The sequence below is a fragment of the Lemur catta genome, chromosome 8 (assembly GCF_020740605.2).
Source record: "Lemur catta isolate mLemCat1 chromosome 8, mLemCat1.pri, whole genome shotgun sequence".
Taxonomy (NCBI): domain Eukaryota; kingdom Metazoa; phylum Chordata; class Mammalia; order Primates; family Lemuridae; genus Lemur; species Lemur catta.
The window spans coordinates 86,517,556-86,537,176 of record NC_059135.1 but is presented as its reverse complement, the minus strand read 5'-3'; the positions used below and the strand labels follow the sequence as shown (position 1 = coordinate 86,537,176).

Here is a 19,621-nt window from a genome sequence, read left to right as displayed (position 1 = left end):
ATGTGCAGGGTTTTTACAGGTGGTTTTTATCACTCGATAGAATTTCCATTCATCCCGATTCATCCTCCTAAGCTTTGTGTGAGAAATATCTCACGCCCCCTGAACCAAATCAGTTTATCCTGGAGAAAACTCTAATTCCAAAGCAACATGCAACTTCCTCAAGTTTTAGAAAAAGAGGCTTCCAAGTGTAGCATCTTTTTATTTTATAAAACTCCTTTCTCTGCCAAACATTTGGTTTTGCCTGCATCTGAGGGGGGAGCAATGCTTAGACTTAGAGTGAGAAACACAAGTTTCAGTAACAGCGTTGCCAGACACCCTGCTTTTAAAATGTTGCTTAAAATGAAGAACACTTTTCTCTTTACTCTTTGATATGAATAATGAAAATATCTTCCTTTTTCCTCCAGAGAGTATATTTTAAAAGAAAAAGGAGGTGGCTTTTGCTTTGTTTCTTTGTTTCTTTTTAAAAAGGCCCCCAGGTAATTCTCTTCCATTTAACTCATCTGGTTGCTCCGACTGTAGGCCCCTCATGGTTGGGGATGATCTCAAATGGCAATTTCCCATTAACCCCGACTTCATCCCCCCACTCCCGGCAGACACGCACTTCTCTCCCACGAGGTGAGCCTGCAGCTCTTCTACAGGCCCCGCAGCCTGTAACCAACTCCTCACTCGCTCCCCCAGGTTGGTTTTGTGAGCTCGGTAGGTCAGTCTGGCAACTGCTCCTGAACTGCCTGAACGGTGGCAGGTGTCCCTTCCAGCAGAGAGCTGTCGAGGTGCACAATGTGGGAAATATGCTAATCCGAGGGGTTGGGACGGGAGCCCCAGGCTTCGTGACCTCTCATTTGAGAGGCCGCAGTGTGCTTTTTACAAGATGGAGCTATTGTCCTCCTGGGCCTGCAACGGGAGGATTCAGAGGAGAACCACAATGTAGATCAAAGGATGGAGAAGCAGGACCTGGGAGCAAAGGCTAAACAGCCCGGGTATTATCTGCCTGCAGAAGAGAAGGCTGGAGGTGGAGTGGGTCAAGGAGGCCATAATGGCGGAAAAGCTATTACGGCCTGAATGTGGCCAGCTGTTCCACGTTTGAGTGAGAAGAAAGGCACAGGAGAAAATGAATGCAAACGGCAATGTGAGAAATTTGTTTGACAAAAGGAAAACATTTCAAACCGCTCACTGCTAGACGCTAAAATTAGTAAGAGGGAACACGTTTCTTAGATGAACTTTAAAACTAAGATTTGTCAGGGCAACCTTGCCTGAATGCTGGAAGGAAATAGGAAAAAGATAATTTGAGGCCCACTTTGCTTAAATATGTATAACATGATTTTGGCCTGCACAAACTGCTCTTTACAACTGACATTTTCTCAGAGGATAGCGTTAGAAGCTGCGACGCAGGACTTCTTTGACCTTGCTTTAGTGATTTACGGCGCTGGGACGGAACCGTCTTTGTGGCTAAGTGATTGACAAGCGCGTTGGGTGATGGGCGTTCTGATTCCAGTTCTGCGGCTAATCAACTCTGTGACTTCCAACAAGCGCAGAACCTCAATTTCCTTAACTGTCAAGCACAGACAATAGCTCTGTTCTACCCCATAGGATGGCTTGGAGGAACAAATTATAAAAGGAATGAAAAGCACACTGAACCCAAGTATGTAGTAATTAGACTGTTCAGACCTCAGGGCTACTCCCAAGTAAAAAAGTGCTTGGCTCTCTTAGTATTGTTTTAATAAATTACTCCCACCCTAGACTCTGAGGGAGAAAAGAGAAGGATGAGAGGACAAATGGAGAATTCAAGAACATAGTTCAAACTGCTATAGGGGTTGCTATTTTTTTCTTGCCTTTCTCAGGTTTATAGCCCAATATCGGGCAAAACTAGGGGGCATATACCAGCACAAGGCAAACACACACTTCTTTCCTTAAACTGTGGCTTCTGCAGTTTTGGACATTTCCACTGGAAATATTTCTCCATGAAATCCTCAAATAACAGAACTAGAGAACTCTGTTGCCCTTGGTGCTTGTAATAGGTAAGTTTTAAATAAATTTTAAAAATAGACAAGTAAGTCTAAGTGTTTCAGCACAGTAATAAAGTGATGGATTTTTTTTTAACCCTTAGCATGGGTTCAGACTGAGCACACATGTAGTAACAATGAAAAAAAAATTCGTGCCTACCCGGAATTCTATCTACAGAGAAAATATCTTTCAAAAATGAAGGTAAACTTAAAGCACCTTTTCAGCAAATGCTGAGAGATTTTGTCACAAGCAGAACTGTATGACAAGAGATATAAAGGAGGTAGCTTACAGCATCCTTGCATTTTAAGGTTGTAGCCAGTTGGAACTCTGTGCTTCTGTCCATAATGCATCCTATGCTGCTGCGATCAGACAGGACCCTGGACTGCAGCAGTGGTTGTGCAAGTCTAGAATGTTCAAGGCAAAAGGACGAAGTGAGCTCCTTTCACCAAATCCCTTTTCCAAATAGGAAATAGAAGGTCCAAGAAATGGTGACAAAGAAGAATGCAATTAGTAAAGGAGCAACACTGGAATTTGCCCTCAAATTTGTGGCCACCAAGTAGTATTTACCTACTCCATTTAAGAGGGCACAAACTGATCTCACTGGAGTAAATATGGTTCATAAGCATATTTCATTTGGCTCATAAAGTGAATTTTAAAAAATTCTAAATTTGTTTTCTTAAACAATTAGAATACATGATCAGGTGAACCATGTGCCTACATGACAACAACTGGCTGGAGTTCCAATATTTTCTGCCCTTTTTAGATGAGGCAGGTACTCTAAAGTTAGCCACAGTCATCACCACTCCCTAATGTCTCCCGACCAATGAGGCCATAGGTGATTTACAATGTATTGTCATGGTCACACAGATGCTCATCTTAACCATCCATTTCACTCATTTGTATTATTTCCTGGGCTATTTACACACTTGATTTTGCAAACCCTTTCCTACCACATGGTGCTTTTATTTTCCTACTCAGTAAAGCCACTCATGATTATTTCTGAAAAGAACGAACAAAAAACAATGACTACATGCATACAAGACACAGGCTTGATCCTATAGTGATAATGTGTATAGCACTGGAGACATATATACATTCACACAGGCTAGTTTAGTTTCCTTACTTTTGCATAAGACTCTAAACATTGCCAAAGACCCACTTGTTGTATTGTAAAATTCTGAAGGAAAGCGATGACCATTTGGACATATCCCTCAATTTCTGCTTAGTAAAAAGTGGCCTTCCCCCAGCATTCTCTACTGTGCTTTCTCAGAACTTCCTGGGAAGATGGAGTGGGAGAATCTAGTTTGAAAATTATATTAAAAAATAAGATAGACATAATTTGTCTACTCAAAAACCTGCACATAAATTTCATAGCAACATTATTCATAACAGCAAAAAAATTGAAACAACCTAAATTTCTATCAACTGATGAATAGGTAAATTAAATGTTTTTTTATCTGTACAATAAAATATTATTTGGCAATTCAAAAAATAAGGAACTAATATACACTACAGCATGGAAGAACATTGCAAATATTGTGAGAAGTGAAAGAAGCCAGTTGTAAGTTAAGCGACCACATATTGTATGATTGCTTCCATTTATATGAAACATCCAGAATGGGCAAATTTATAGAGACAGATTTGTGCCAGCTCAGCGAGGGCTGGGGACATTTGGGGATGAAATGGGAAATGACTGCTAGTGGGCACGAGGTTTCTTCCTGGGGTGATGAAAAAGTCCTGAACTTAATTGTGGTGACGGTTGCACAACTCTGTGAATAGTATACTTGAATGAATGGAATCTATGCTATGTGAATTATATCTGAATAAAGCTATTATTTTAAAAAAGATAAAATTGAATAAATCTTTTGAAATTTGGAAAGGGCAACTAATATTTTTGGATGAACTGCCCTGGGCCAGGCAGATTCCAGTGTATTTTCACATATGTTATTTTATTCAAGCCTCACAGCAACCTGTCAGGGGTTTCATTCTGTCCATTTCACAGATGAAGAAATAAAAGCTCACAGAGTTTAAGCTGCCTTAACTAGCCACCTGCCAAGCTGAGATGTGAACCAACCCACTCACCCGCCTGCTGCTGCTGCTCAGCTGTCACCCAGTGGCATTTTTTCCTCCTCTAAAAGACAAGGAACTAAGCAGAGACTTGCCTTGGCTGTTTCTTATTGCTGCATGTGACTATTTAATTACGAGCAGGACACCAACTCTTCTTTCTTAAAAAGCTACCTTGAGCCACGCTAGCTGATTAAACAGTCTTTCTAAAGTCAGATGGGGCCTTTTTCCCCCTCTCAAGGTGACATGTCTCCTTTTTCTAAATGCAGAGCTAGACTCGCCAAAAACAATTCTCTGTCTGCTGTCTCTTGGCATTTTCTCACTTGCCCAACGAGTCACCCTTGAACTCACCTCTGTTTGCTCCCTCATTCCATATAAGAGCTAAAAACATTACCTCGTGTACCTTTCCCTCCCCATGTCACCCCTGCATATATAAAGCAGCATCCAGGTAGCACTGAACATGTTTATGACCTCCTAATTCTGCTGTTATACATGTCTTTAATCATTAATATCAAAGAGTACTTACAAATTAATTCATATGGACAAATTCCTCAACTAAGCATTCAAAATGCACACATCAGCATCTAGCCCCAATCACTTTAAGAGATTATATCAATGCACAGATCATTTGGGAGTGTGGGTGGGGTGGGGTGAGGGGAAACAGATCCAAACAGAGCTCAGGCTCCCTGCCTTCAATGAGGATCTGACGAGCTATATACCAGTGGGCTGCCAGCCACCCCCGAGCCACAGCCACAGCCTGCGTTCACTCACATCACAATCCATTATCTTCCCAGCCAGCATCCAAACCTTACCTCTAAGAAAGCAAGGGCTCAGTGCACCCACGAGTGACTTCCACTGGGTCATCAGGACCATGGCAGCCACTTCCAGCCCCAGCTCTGATCTGACAGCCACAGTCAGCCCTTACTTGCCTCTTTCTGAGCACGGCCAGTGTGCTTCCTCCTGCCTGTCAATATTTAACTACCCTGTCAAGTCCCATTACATCACCTGCACTAAATCCCACCCCAGTGATAGCTAGAGGGTGTGCCTGCTCTAGTCAATTCAACTCAGCTAACCTTTATCTAGTGCCTTCCATTCATTCATTTCTTGCCACATGTATTGAGCACCTACTGCATTTGGCCCTGGGAATCAAGAAATGAAAGATCTGCTCTCTGGAGTCTACGGGAGGAGACAGACAAAATAATGTGCAATGTGCTATCATGCTGGAGCACAGAACGCAAGGGGAGAGAGAGAGGGAGCAAATAGGACCAGGGAATTCCCAAAGACGGTGGCACTTGGAGTGACATGTTTGATGGGCCAGGCTAGGTCTGGGAAGACTAAACGATGATATATACATGGCTCTGTCCTCAAGGAGCTTAAACTCAACACAGGTTGCTCTATCATTCTACAGATTAGCAGAACTGTTTACATAAATGCCACAGGCATGGAACAGAATATTAAGCCAAAGAGAACAGCCTCTCATTTTTTCTTGGTAAGTTGTGTCTTCAGCTGTTAGTAAGACAAAACATCTGAACAAAGATGTCTCAACAGTGAAAGCTGGCTGTATCCTGTAGATCCCTTGGTGCCACAAATATGGGTGATTCTTCAGAGATTTGAAACAGCGATAAACCTAGCGAAGAAAGGAATTGCCTGTGACCCATTTTCAGGACCAAGGAAAGGAGAATTCGGGTCACAGAGTAACATTCTTCCCTGGTCAAAGAAATTAATCTGGGACAAACAGGCTCGGCCAAAGGGAAATAGGGATCTCTCACATACTCCCCTAATCACTCCATGACTTTTCCAACACAAAATTTCCTGACACTTATTGAACTGTTGATTGCACTTTTAAATAATATAGACAGATGTGCAGAGAGCCCCTGGGTAGTACTAACCTGCAATCTTTAACTTTATCCTTAGCTACTCATTTTGAGATTTTTTTTTTTTAAGTTTGAATTTACCACCAAAGCACGGCTCTCCAATGTGCCCATGCAATCCCTTTTCTACCAAAACTTACTTCAGCGTCATGCTCCAGAGAACAAAGACCCCCATTTATGTGTGAACATTCAAAGGACCCACCACTGGGGAGACTTAGAGGCTGCCATGGAAGGTACTGGGGTATTTGAATTGCAAAACGCAGCCTGGGGAATCTCAATACATCTAATTTGGGACATGTTCCAAGCTCAGGAGCCTCTCTGCATGGAAGCAGCTCTATTATTCAGTTTCTCAGACGATTTTCCAGTTGCACACGCACACTTCCCCGAGTGTTTCCAAGGCGAACATTTACAGTCTGTTGCAAGATTTTACTACGAGGTATTTAGGGTTTTGACAAATGCTAACTGACATTACCACCGTTCCAGTGAAAACTGATGACCCGTAGCTAATGCCTACTACTTGGTTATGGCTCAAGACCTTTTCCAGTCAGTCGGTGATTGTAAGCACAATGCCACACCCCACCTTCGCATCCTGGAAGCATGGTTTGGTTTCCGTCTATGAATACGTCCACGTCGAGTGTTCATGTACCACAAAACTAAAGGCAAAGTTACACCACGTTCTTTTTTTAAACCAAGACTTGTTCTGAAACCTTTTTGCTTAATAACAAATGACGTACTTGGCATTAGGGATATCATACATTATTAATGGAATGATTGTTACTACTAATTGCCAAATGCCCAGGGATTTCTGGATCCAATTAGAATAGATTTTTGATATGTCTCTTGTAATCTCACTCAAAGGACAAGGTGCTACATGACCCTTGTTTGCTTTTAAAGGCAATTTTAGTAAATTTTAGGACATGTGAGGTTAATTTTTCAGATACTATCCTGAATATCATCGCTGGTGAGATAACTGTCAGCAAATGTGACTTAACATTTCCAGAAGGAGACCATGAGGAACTTCAACTTTCAAAAGACAGACTATTTAAAATGTATTCCATTTATCTCTGTGTACCCAGCTTTACAAAATACAAGAAAGGGAGGGTTGTCGTTTGTTTTTTTTTTTGTTTTCAATAAGAAGTCTTAAAGAGACGTTCTAAAGGAAGAAGTTCCAAAATCTGATTTTACAAATATTCTTCTGTTGTAGAAAGCAAGCATCACTGCACTCTCATCATGGGGAAAAGTGTAGATAAAGAACCTGAAGCCATAGTTAACATAGTGTGATCCCGGGGAAGTCACTTACTCTGGGATTAAGATCCAACCTGCTCTACCCACCTCTTATGAGGAGTAACTAAGGAAAAGTGATGGTTTAAGGTACGCACCAAAATTCACGGTTGTCAGGGAGTACTGTGCCTTTCGAAACAGTCACTTTGGGAGCCTATAATTTGTCACAAAAGAGTCCTTCCAATGCTGCTGTTAACTGTCCCAGTTTGCTCAGGACTCAAGAGTCTCCAATAAGCGTGACTATCAGTGCTAAAACCAGAAAAGTGCTGAGCAGACCAAGATAGTCACTCAACTTGCTACTAGTCAGACGATGTTAGAATGCCATATGGGGAACTGACTTCATATTATATGATAAATTATCTTGCATCTCATCTGAACCAACAAATTCTGATTCTTTAAAATTCAGTTGACTTTTTGAAACAAATATCATTTGTAGCCAGGCTTAATAAATAACATGAGTTTTCAAGGTGGGTGAAAGTTTGATATAAAAAAAGAAATGTGTCCATAAAGTATAGAGATTTTATTTTTTGATGGAATTCAGAAACTAAATCCAAAACAAACTTTTAAAAAATCCAGGACTGCAAAAGTACAGTATTGACATCACCAGTCTGGACGTCCTGAGTCAGAATCTGTATTTCTATAAAATCCCTAGTAGCTCGGAGACACCTGACAGTTTGAAAAGTTCTGTTTTAGAATTTGTTTAAGCCTGGGGCAAGAGGAAACAAACCTCCATAAAAACATCTTATATAGTCATAAAAATAAAAGCATTCTTGTGATTCAAAGCATTTTGACAAAGAAAATGAGAGGCATTATTGTAATTTATGTTCTCTGGGTCTTGCGAATTTTAACTTCATAGTCGCTGAGGAGACCATAAAATATAGTTAAACTCTAAATGAGGCCAATGATTAGATGGTTTTCCTGCAGGGGAACCTTGTGGGTTGCCAGGATCCACTTCAAAGGGTAGAGGAGTCAGAGTCTACGGGAATTCCTCTCTACACACACGGTCCGACACCATCCTCCGTTCTGAACATCTCCCTGGCCGCGGGATTGAACCTAACCTAGGGTGAATCCTAGGTTTTAACGGTTAACATCTGAAATATCATTGCACAGGGGAGGATGGAGAAAGAGTTTCTGATACACAGGTCAAGATGTCTGTTTTGGAATGTGAGATTTGAGGTGGCTAATAAACACCTATGTGGAGAAGAAATGGGTACTTGGGCATATTAGTCTGGGGCTAAGCAAGTCAAAAAACAGTATATATTTGATCTCTCTTTGTAAAATAATGTGGAGAGCAGTCAGCATATAGATTATATCAGAAAATAAGGGGATGAAGGATTATGATTACAGGGAGAGCTTTTCAGGCTTAGAGAGCAGTGGAAACTGATGCCCTGTGGCAAAAAAAAAAAAAAAAAAAAAGAAGAAGAAGAAGGGCTAAGCCAAGAATTACTAGAAGATAAAATGAAATCAATGACAATAACATAGTGAATTGCAATGAGGGTTAAAAAAAAGTTTTTTCCTTGAAACAAAAGATGCATATGTTATGGAAAATACAATAAGAGTCTGAAACAAACTTCTAAATATTTCAAATGAGAAGGCAGAGAGGACTGAGTACAAAGTTTTCATTTGTGTGTACATAAGTGGATATTTTGTATGCTATGAACAGAAAATGCAGTCTTCTTTTATGCTCATGGGACAGAAATTCACAGAAATTGATTATGCATGTGGCCACAAAGAAAACACTGAAAATTCCCTGAAGTGAATGAGGAAAGGACAAAAAAACACAGAAACTCTTAAGTGCTTTTAAATTAAAAAATAGTCTTTTAACCGAGGATCAAAAAAGCAATAAAAACACAAAGTACAAGAGATATGTAAAACCTCACATCAAAACTGGGATGCACCTAAACCCAGAAGAAAATATATAGCCTTAAATGTTCTTATTTTAAAAAAGGATTGAAAATAAATGCACTAAACATTCAATCTTCTTAAACTCTTACAAAGAAATAGAAGTGGAGGGAATACTTTCACATTCATTTTGACAGTCCAGTATCACCTGATACCAAAGCCAGACAAAGATACTACAGGAAAAGGAAACTCCAGGCAAACATCTCTGATGAACGTAGATGTAAAAATCCTCAACAAAATACTAGCCAACCAGATTCAACAATGTGTCGAAAAGATTATACATCATGACCAAGTGGGATTTGTCTCTGGGATGCAAGAATAGTCGAGATATGTGATTCAATCCACGTGATACACAGCATTCACAGAATGAAAGATAAAAATGACACAATCATTTCAATAAATGCAGAAAAAGCATTTGACAAAGTTCAACACCCTTTCTTGGTAAAAACTCTCAAAAAATCAGGTACAGAAGAAATGTACCTCAAAGCCCACAGCTAATATTATACTCAATGGAGAAAACGGAACACTTTCCATGGAAGATCAGGTACCAGGCAAGAATGCCCACTCTGTGGCTTTCATTTAACACAGTACCAGAAGCATTAGCAAGAGTAATCAGATAAGAAAACAAATCACACCAATATGGGAACATCCTAAAGAGTTCTTACTGGTTCCCATCAAAACTGTCAAGGTCATCAAAAATAAGGAAAGACTGCAAAACTGTCATAGCCAGGAGGAGCCTAAAGTGTGACAACTAATTTACATGTGGCAGCCTGGATAGGTAAGGGGAACAGGCAAAAAAAAAATTAAGCTAAGGAAACTTGAATAAAGTGTGATCTTTAGTTAATAATAGTGTATCATTAATTGTGACCAATGTACCATACTAATATAAGATGTTAATAATAGGGGAAACTGGATGAAGGGGACATGGGAACTCTCTGTACTATCTTTTCAGTTTTTCCATAAATCTAAAGCTGTTCTAAATGACAAAAAAATTCTATTTGAAAATTTAAAAATAAGTAGATAATTTCAGATACTTATATAGTAGCTACAAAGCTATACATAAAAGAGTATCATGCAATAGGATATCCTGGGATAGGAGGGTGGCCAGGAAAACTGGTCAGCAAACTTTTCTCTGAAGCATTTGAGCTAAGACTTTCATAACAAAGTAGGAAGTTCTCTGCAAGAAACTCAGTGACTATATTCCAGGCACAGGAACAACATCAAAACAAAAAAGCAAAGGATGAATGAAACTTAAGCTGGTTATCTGCAAAGACAAATAAAATAGGTAACTCTCTGGCATTCTAATTAAGGAACAAAGATAAAAGCACACAACATAAAGACTAAGAAATAAGACCTAAATGAGTAGGGAAATGATTTGAAAAATGAGAAGACTATGTAATTCTCTAACATTGCATTACAAAACAGATATTTTCCAAGCAAAATATAAAGGACTAAAATTAACACAAGAAGAAGCACAAAACTGAAGTATACAAAAGAAGGTAATAAAAATGTTGCTAAGATTCTATAGCTTTAAAATAGGCAAATATGATCTTACAGTTGAATCATATCTAAATTTCAAGAAATAGATAATCCCCATATAATTTAATTTGTCCTAGAGAGGAGAAAAAGATAAAATTTTCACAATTAACTTTACAAAGCCAGTAGATCCTAATACCAAAACCTGATGAAACTCACATAGAGAAAGAAATTCTGATTTCATTTATAAAATTAAATGTAAATATTTTAAATAGAATGTTAACAAATTGTATTCAGCCTTGTAATAAAATCATAACATGCTATGACCAAGTATAATTTATTTTAGTTATATAAAAATGTACTAACATTTTAAAAAATCTAGCAATTGAATTTATTATTATATTAACTATATATTAAGGCAACTGAAAATAAGATAAATACAAAAAGTCATCATGCTTATTTATACTATATAGAAATAGGAATAAAAATTAAAAGAAAAATCTTGAAATTCTGATATGCCTAGGGATAGATGTTACTAAAAGAGTTCCAAGAAAATCTATATGACAAAAATGTTAAAAAGTTACATGTGAATAAATGGTAGAAATACATTGTATATTTGGCTATCAGTATTATAATAAAAGTGATTATTCCCAAAGTAATATATAAATGACATAATTCTAATAAGAATCACAATGGGATATTTTGGGAAGGGGGCACCCAGCAAAAATCACTCAAAGTTCATATAGGAGAATGAATATTCAAGAATATTCAAAAACTTTTAAGAAAGTTTTCTCCTACAAGATATTAAAACATACTTTGAAATACTATCACCAAAGTGGTAAGCAAATTGTCACTAGCACAGGGGCAATAAATCATCACCACAGAATAGAAAGTCTAGAAATAGGTCCAGAAACAGCATTGTAAACTTAATTATGATAATTTTAATAAAATTTTATTAAGGTTAATACTTCAGATGAGAAAGAAAATCTTATGTTAATCAGTAAATTATATTAGGATATTTGCTTTGTAGGTGGAGGAAAGTCCATTAGAACCCTGTTTCACACCACATACAGAAACAAATTCTTGAAGAATTTAAGTTATAAGTATAAAATAATACCTTGAAAAACAAGAGGATTAGGAGAAAATACATTAAATTGGTTTTATGAACTCAGAGTAAGAGAGATAAGATATGAAACTCAGAAGCCATAAAGGGAAAAAAGAGACATAATTTACATAAAACTTATCATATTTTTAAAGCAAAGACACTATGAACTAAGTCAAAATACCAAAGAAAATGTTTTCAAGTCACATAAGAAACAAAGGCTTAATATCCCAAATATAAAGACAGTTCGTTCAAATTATTAAGTAAAAAGAGACTGTAATATAAAAATGGGCAAAGAATATGAACACACAATTCATAAAAGATTGCACTGGCAAAATACATCCTTGAAAATATAGGCTTACTATATATACTCAGTGAAATACAAATCAAACAATATGTTACCTATTTCATTGACTGAAATTATAAATACTAGTAACATCCAAATGTCATTAAGAGTGTTGGAAACTAGGCAGTCTTATATACTGTTGGAGAAGAAACAAATTGCGATAAATTTTTTAGTAATTAATTTGGCAATATCTGTGACAACTTAAAAATATATATATATGATTCACTCAGCAATCACTTTTAGGAATCTATCCTATGAAAACAAATGCAAAACTACATAGGATTTGTGTCCTTTGTAATGGTACAATGAAACATTCTGAATAACCCTTAGTGCAGGGACAGTTGCAGAAATCATGCCCAGTGGAATATTATGCAGGAGTTACAGAGGGTGAGGTGGTTCTATATACGTTGCCTCAGAAAGATGTTCATTATGAGATATTATGTTAAAAAAATCCTAGTCAAAAAGACAGTATTAGATGATTTCTTTTTGTAAAATTTAAAAGGAAACATACATGTTTGCATACTTGTTGATACATGAATAAAATATCTCTCAAATGGGTACAATCTGACAGTTATCACTGGGTCCTTAAGGCAGATGGAGTGGGGCAGGGGGAGGGGAGAAAGGGTCCAGGAGGAGCCAGAGGAGACTATTCTTCCTTTCTACAGCTCTGCATTATACTTAAGTTGATATCATTAGGGAGCTGAAGATTTTGACTTTTCATCAACCTTGGAATCCATACACTAGGAGAGAGGGAGAGAGAGAGGATGAGAGAGAGAGAGAGACAGAGAGAGAAAGAGAGGAAGGAGGGAGGAAGAAAGGGAGAGAGACATACAGAGTTTTCTGATACATAATGTTTAGAGTTTTCATGGAAATAAAGCTTCATTTTTAGGGTCATCTTCCCAAAGTTCACGGAAATACAACATGAATTCAGGTATCCAGTTCTGTCCAGATGCCAAAGAGACAGACAGGACACTAGTACTGCATTTGAGAGAACCTCAGAATATTGAAAGGATAAATTCCCCCAAAAACAAATATCCATAGAACCCTGCTTTTCTGCCAAGTTGGTCAGTCGTACTCTCCACATTCCTATATTCAAACCGGCCATTCCAGATTGTTTTCAGACGTGTGACCTACTTCCTGCAGAATGAATTACTGTGTGTCGATGGAACGTTTTAACCACCACCCTGGACTTGCAGCCTGAGGTAGAAGAGGAGACAGATGAAGAGATCCATTTGCAAGGTGTACGGCTTGCAGGCCCTGAGGGCTGCTTCTTCAATGTGGCCTTTTTGTCTCACTGACTCATTGCTGGAGAAATCCCCAAGTTGTGGAGGAGGGCAGCTGGGATCACTGCCATCCTAAGTGTGAATATGCTGCTTTGCAATGCCTGTGTAGACACAGAGCCACAGAGAACCCGGGCAATGTGCTTAATGAGTGGCCTTTTTGACCAAGGCTTCTGCTTGGTGTACCTGTGGGAGGCATATTTTATTTTTAGCAATCATGCCTACACTTTGGAAGCAAATGCTTCTTCATAATACTGTTATCAAAAAAGGGAGTGATAATGCTAATAAGGAAGTGAGGAAAAATACCACTTCTTTTATCACCAAAACAAGAAGCAGTAAGTATTACGCTGGAATGCGGAGAGTAATCAAATCCATTTATGTGAAAAAAGTTCAAGAACCCAAGGGTGGTTAGCGATTCATAACTTTGTAAAATTGCCCATAGAAGAGAGGGTTCTATTTAGAAGAAGCAAATTTGTTTCCCTCTGAAATAGACATACTCACCAAATGCGTGGCTCAGATCAACACCTATACGAAGGAATCTGTCATCACATCATTCCCTAACTTTTGTTTCAACATCTGCAAATTAGGTCAAAAGTGAATTTTCTTTAATCGCCTAGCCTAACGTCCTTTGTCACAGCAAGAGCACATTAAACTTTGAAGAGAGAACATCACAGAGTTTACAATAGAACTGTGGGACTAATAGTACCACATAATCTGTATCAAGCAACCAACTTAGCATCATTATAGTTTTATGAGATACAATAAAAACTGCTCATTAACTATTCATATTCTGTTTCCAGCACACAGGATTAAAAAAAAAAAAAAGGAAAGCAGAAATACTGTTACTCTAACATTTAGTTAGGTCAAAAAAAAGACTAAACTGAGCTTAAAATGTTGGATTTCAGATCTCCCAATACCACTGATAATGAAAATGCTTAGAGAGTTCCTCCCTACCTCCATTCTGCTCAAATGTTCCTATTGCCTGTTGTTGCTTTTAAGCTACAGATAAACTCAGCATGAAGGTTATCTTTCCTGCACATGGACAGACATAGCTCCAAATAGAAGTCTATCAAGTAGCTTGTTTAAGGCAAGTCTTTAAACAATCAAATTGGCCCCCTAAATATCTGGCTATCAAAGTGGCATGTTGATTTAACAAATATCTAACTCTCTTGGAAGACTCTAAGCTCCCTGGGCTCAATGGTAAATGGTAATGATTCTGCTCATCAATGTAGTCTCAGAACTTGGCACAGTGCCTGGTACATAGAAAACAATTAATAAATATTTCTGTTCAATGGATTATATGATAAGAATTTCTCCCTTCAATGTGTCTGTATAATATCCTATAAAATGGGGATATTATAATTTCTTTAACTACTTCTGTACTTCTGGGCATTCTAGTTGCTTCTTATATTATAGTATTTTAAATACTGTTGTGACGAATGTCTTTATTTATGTGATCTCTGCATATTTTGCATTCCTAAAAGGAGAATCAGGGGGTAAAAGAATCAGAACATTTTTATGGCCCTTGATACACAATGCAAAATTACTTCCGGAAAGGATGAACAATATCACCAGCAAAACATGGAAGAACAAAGTTTTGCCAGTTGCCCACGAACACCAACTCTTAAGAGTCTTTTTTTTCAAAGAGTAAATAACTTAATGGAAAAATGAAATGTTATGTAATGTTTTATTATAAATTTGTATGTCTTTAATTTGGTAAATTGGACGTTTTCTATTTAGTTGTATTTTCTCTTTTGTGCATCAACCAAGGAATGATCTGATGTGACCCCTCTGTGTACTGGAGCCCTTCTCAGATAATTAAAGAAATATTGGCACCATAACTTCTCTGCCAATTTGATTAATTTTCTTTTGACTACTTCTTAAGAGAATGACAGGAACTTTTGAAAACTGGAGTTTAGGTGATATTTCCATCGTCCAGGGATCTCTGTATTAAATGGAATTATGATAGAACGGAAGCCTCTCAGATAGATTATTTACATGTGTGTTGATAACTATCTTTAGAAGTGTTTCACATGGGAAGAATTAGTGAGTTATTTTTCAGAGCCAGGCCAGTTTTATGTTCTGATAAATAACAGGCTAAATAACTCGTAGGCAGGGGCCAGTCTATACAGAGAAATTATACACCTACAAAAGTTTCAGTGGTAATGAAACTGACTGTTACCAAATCCTGTTATCTGTCTGGGTGGAAAAGTGCTCAACAAAAAACACTGAGAGCCCAGAAGGTAGAGAATTGAATTAAGGCCAACAAAACCCTTGAATGAATGGCAGATTCAAGACAATAATTGGGTGATAAAGTAAAACTTTCCCAGAAACCCAAGTCTTAATAAAATTGCTAAGTACTTTGGGGCTATAGATCTATCTAACTTCTTTAAGTTCCTAGGGCTCAAGGAGTTTGTTTTTGGGAGTAGGCACCTTCAAGACTTACAGGCAATCTGGGCAGCTCATAATAGGGCCCAAGGTATAATCTGGTTTGAGTTGTCCAGCTAAGATTGGTGTTACTGTGTAAATATTTATACATGATGTCCAAAACAAAGCATTCTCTCGTCATTCTAGGTACTCATTGCTTAAGCATTTGGAATAAAAGAAAGGTTCTGAGAATATCTATAAAAATATTTTAGATTAAGATGTCAAAAATTCTCAAAGATAACTCAACATATTCTTGTGGAAATAAATGTTTACCTCTTCCTTCCTTCTGGCTGAGTGATGCTTGATAGGAAGAGAATTACCTATTTTAAAAAATGTTCCTTTTCAAGAGTCATTAATATTGAGAGCGCTAAATGTCAACTACAGATAAACCAATAACTACATTCCATAAATAATTTGAAGGCATGCTTTCTTTTTGTCACCCACTGGAGATCATAATTGAGTAGGGGAGAGAAAGTGAAGCAGTAAAGTGAAGTTATGAACATAAATGGCCTGAGTCCAATCCCAGTTCTGCCTTTATTAGCTATATGATTTGGGATATGTCATTAAACTCTATATTCCTCAGTTTCCTCATCTGCAAAATGGGGTTGTTAATGACAATACCTATCTCATAATGTTGTTAAAATGAAGTGAGTTAGTACATTGACTGCCACACTAGAAAAAAAAAATTTCCCTGGTGCTACATTGTTTTATTATGAAAGTAGAATAAAAATTTTGAAAGCAAAATAATCCTTCCTAATTTAATGAAAAATTTGTTACTTTTAATTGTTTTCTGTGCGTGAATTAGATGCAACTCACTCGGTGTCAGAATCAATTTTTATACTGCATGTCAATTGAGTTGTATGTGAATCACGACATAATGAATTTGTTTTGGAGAATTAAGTCTTCATATGCTTCACGAGGCCCTGGGCTCAAAATCAGTGTGAGTCAAATACAACTCACATGGCAGTTAATGTGTTAAACATGTGAAAACATTTCATGATAGTACCAGGCACATGGTACCATGAATTTCGCATTATGAGATTATGAACATCTTAAGAGTATTGTCTATAAACTGTGCTCCTCAGTACCCAACATCACTCTAGCACATAGTAGGCGATCGATGAATAATTGCTGAATGAACAGTTGACTATGAAAGATTTTCTACTAGCATTTCTCTAAAAGACAACATTTCCCTGTGTCTTCAAAGCAGGACTTAATTCAATACAGGGCTGAGAGGCAACTTTCAGAAACAATTCCAGGGTGCAGAGTATGCACACCTGTATGCATCAGTAGAGTGAGTAAGGAGAGCAATGAACGATATTAGACAAAAGCCAGAAGAACTATAGAAGACAAGTAAGAGCCTTAACATGAATCCAAATGATTTTGAATTAATGCAAGTATTATTTTCTTGGCAGAGCCCGGCCTGCCCTTCTACTCTTTACTGATAAGGCCATGACTATTACACCATCTGGGATAGGTCAAGATTAAGTGGAGATTCTGATCTCATCACCAATTACTCCTTTATTCAAGCGGAGGTTGGGGAGTGGGTGGGAATGTTTCAGAAAAAGATTTTCATATGACACAGATTCACTAATCAAATGCTCGGGAGCTGATTCAGGCCGACTTAATCTCTGGGACATCTGAAACAACACAATATCTATAATGACTTCTTATCCTGGAAAATCCCAGAGTAGTTTAAATTTTTTTTTAATCCCTGTGTTTAGTAGTCAGATCACTCACCACTGAAATGCAGCTCTCATTTCTGGAGTAAAAGAGAGCGATGTTTTTAATCGGTACCATGAGAGAATAGGATGATGAGACACACAGCTCACATCACTGGAAACAGAGACAGACTGGCTTTACCTAGTTGGAACACAGCCAGCCTCCCGGGGCTTACTGGACTCTGGTACAGCACCATCGGTTCCCTCTGTGGACAGCAATGGGTAAGAGAGTAAGTCAGAGCAAGAGCTCGAGCGAATGGTTAAGTGAACAAATACAGTGACGTTAGAGAAGGTGCTGGCCTACAGAGATTTTATTGAAAGAGGCAGGGTCTTCCCATTAATCAAACTCACTGGAAAATGGATTTAATTTGAAATATCAGCATGTGGCTAGTGGCTACCATATTGGACAGGGAAGGCTGGGGGAGTCCCTTGGACACCTCTGTTCTTTCTCCATCTCCTTCGTGGTGTCCTCTTCTCTCACCTGCCAGTTCCATATTGGGGTCCCTCATTGGCTTCCTGTTTTTGAGACTGCATAATTTCCATGGCTGTCCTTGAGACACCCCACCTTCTGCGTGACTGAAACCTAACTCTTTGTCTTCCTGTACAAAATATTCTTTATAAATTTGTTAGTTTAGTTGGAGGTATTACCATCCACCTAGATCCGCAAGCTCACACCCCTCCACCCACCCCTCGACATACAATTGATTTTCAATTCTTGCTATATTTACCTTCTAAAAATTTTTTTTTACCTATCATTGCATACCCCAAACCGCCATCTTCTCTTACCTACATTTCAACCAACATTCTTCCAACTCAGGGATTCTCAGTTCTAGTTGCACATTAGAATCATGTGGGGAGTTTAAAATATGACCAGTGCTTGGATCCCGCCCCCCAGGGATATGGTTTTATTGGGGATGGGGTGAATGCCAGGCATGGGTATTTTTTTAAGCCCCCCATGTGATTTTTGTACGATCAGACCCAGAATCACTCTTTTAGCTCGTCTTTCTGGCTCTAGTTTTTTTGTCCCTGTGGCCATACCACAGTGTTTTTTCTAAAGTGTTCACCTGTCCACTCTGCATAAAGCCCTCCAATGACTGCCCATAATCTGGAAAATGACATCCAATTTCCTTATTATGCCCAGCCTTTCTAGTCAGGTACTGACAGTCTCAGCCTTGCATCTCTCGCTCCCCTCCCGCATGTGCCATTTCCCTCCTGTGCCCAGGCCCTCTCTCTTGTTCACAAGCCGATCCCTAGTCTTCCCCTGGGTAACACCTACACACCCCAAAGTGTCAGTGTTAGCATCACCTTTCTAAGAAATCTGTTCTGTCTTGCTTGGGTACCACTCCTCTGTGCATATCACTCTATAAATAATATATAACAAGTATATTAAAAATGGATATGTACACCTGGATCTCCCACTTGCCTATGAGCTGGTTGTCTCAGAACATTCATGGTTTATTCCTGTTGTCTTCTCTCATTGATTTATTAATGGTGTCCCCTTTGATGCTCAATCCTAGCATGGATGATACAGTGGAGGGTACCCTACCTGCGAGGTCACTGAGGTCAGTAACACAGTTATATTCTTTGTTTGTAATCTGAATGCCTAATACACTTCCTAAAACTTGGTATATGTTTATATATTCAAAAAATGGAGGAAGGAAGTTCGCATCTGGAAAACTATCCTACCACCTTCAGAAGCTCACGGTAAATGTGAGGAAGGCCTATTTAAAAAGCTAAACAAAGAAAAAAAATTGTCACACATCCACCTCTTAACAACATGATTTTTAGAGAGTAAACTGAAGTCTTCTCTCTCAGCTTTATATTGCTTTTTGTATTTTTGTGCATTCCCTGGGGCTCTAGGGATGCTGGAGAAGTTCCACACAGTCATCAGGTAGGTGAGGAACAAAGGACAGGTGATTCCTGGAACAGCCCCAGCCATTGTCTGTCCCTGCAAGGGCAGCTCTGCTTTTGCATGGCCAAGGATTCGGGCTCTGGTGTCAGACTGCCTGCATTCGAACCGTGTGTCTCCTCGAGGAGGACGCATGACGTTTCTAAGCTATTTACACTCTAAGCCTACTTTATCACGCAGGATGTAAAGAGCGTCTGCTTTATCCAGTTCTTTTGAGAAATGAATAAGGAAAACTATGCAG

General features: G+C 38.4%; 1 protein-coding gene across 5 annotated transcripts in view; it reads right to left on the bottom strand.

Moving 5' to 3' along the window:
• The window catches only part of NCKAP5 (NCK associated protein 5), a 768,565-nt gene that overhangs the window by 680,012 nt on the left and 68,932 nt on the right, over positions 1 to 19,621 (bottom strand). For 2 of the 5 annotated variants that reach the window (XM_045560318.1, XM_045560317.1), the window contains exon 1: positions 4,878 to 5,017. The exons of the other annotated variants lie outside the window; for them this stretch is intronic. The gene's annotated coding sequence lies outside the window, so the exon portion shown is untranslated. Of the gene's footprint in view, positions 1 to 4,877; positions 5,018 to 19,621 lie in introns of those variants that run through there. 5 annotated transcript variants of the gene reach the window in all.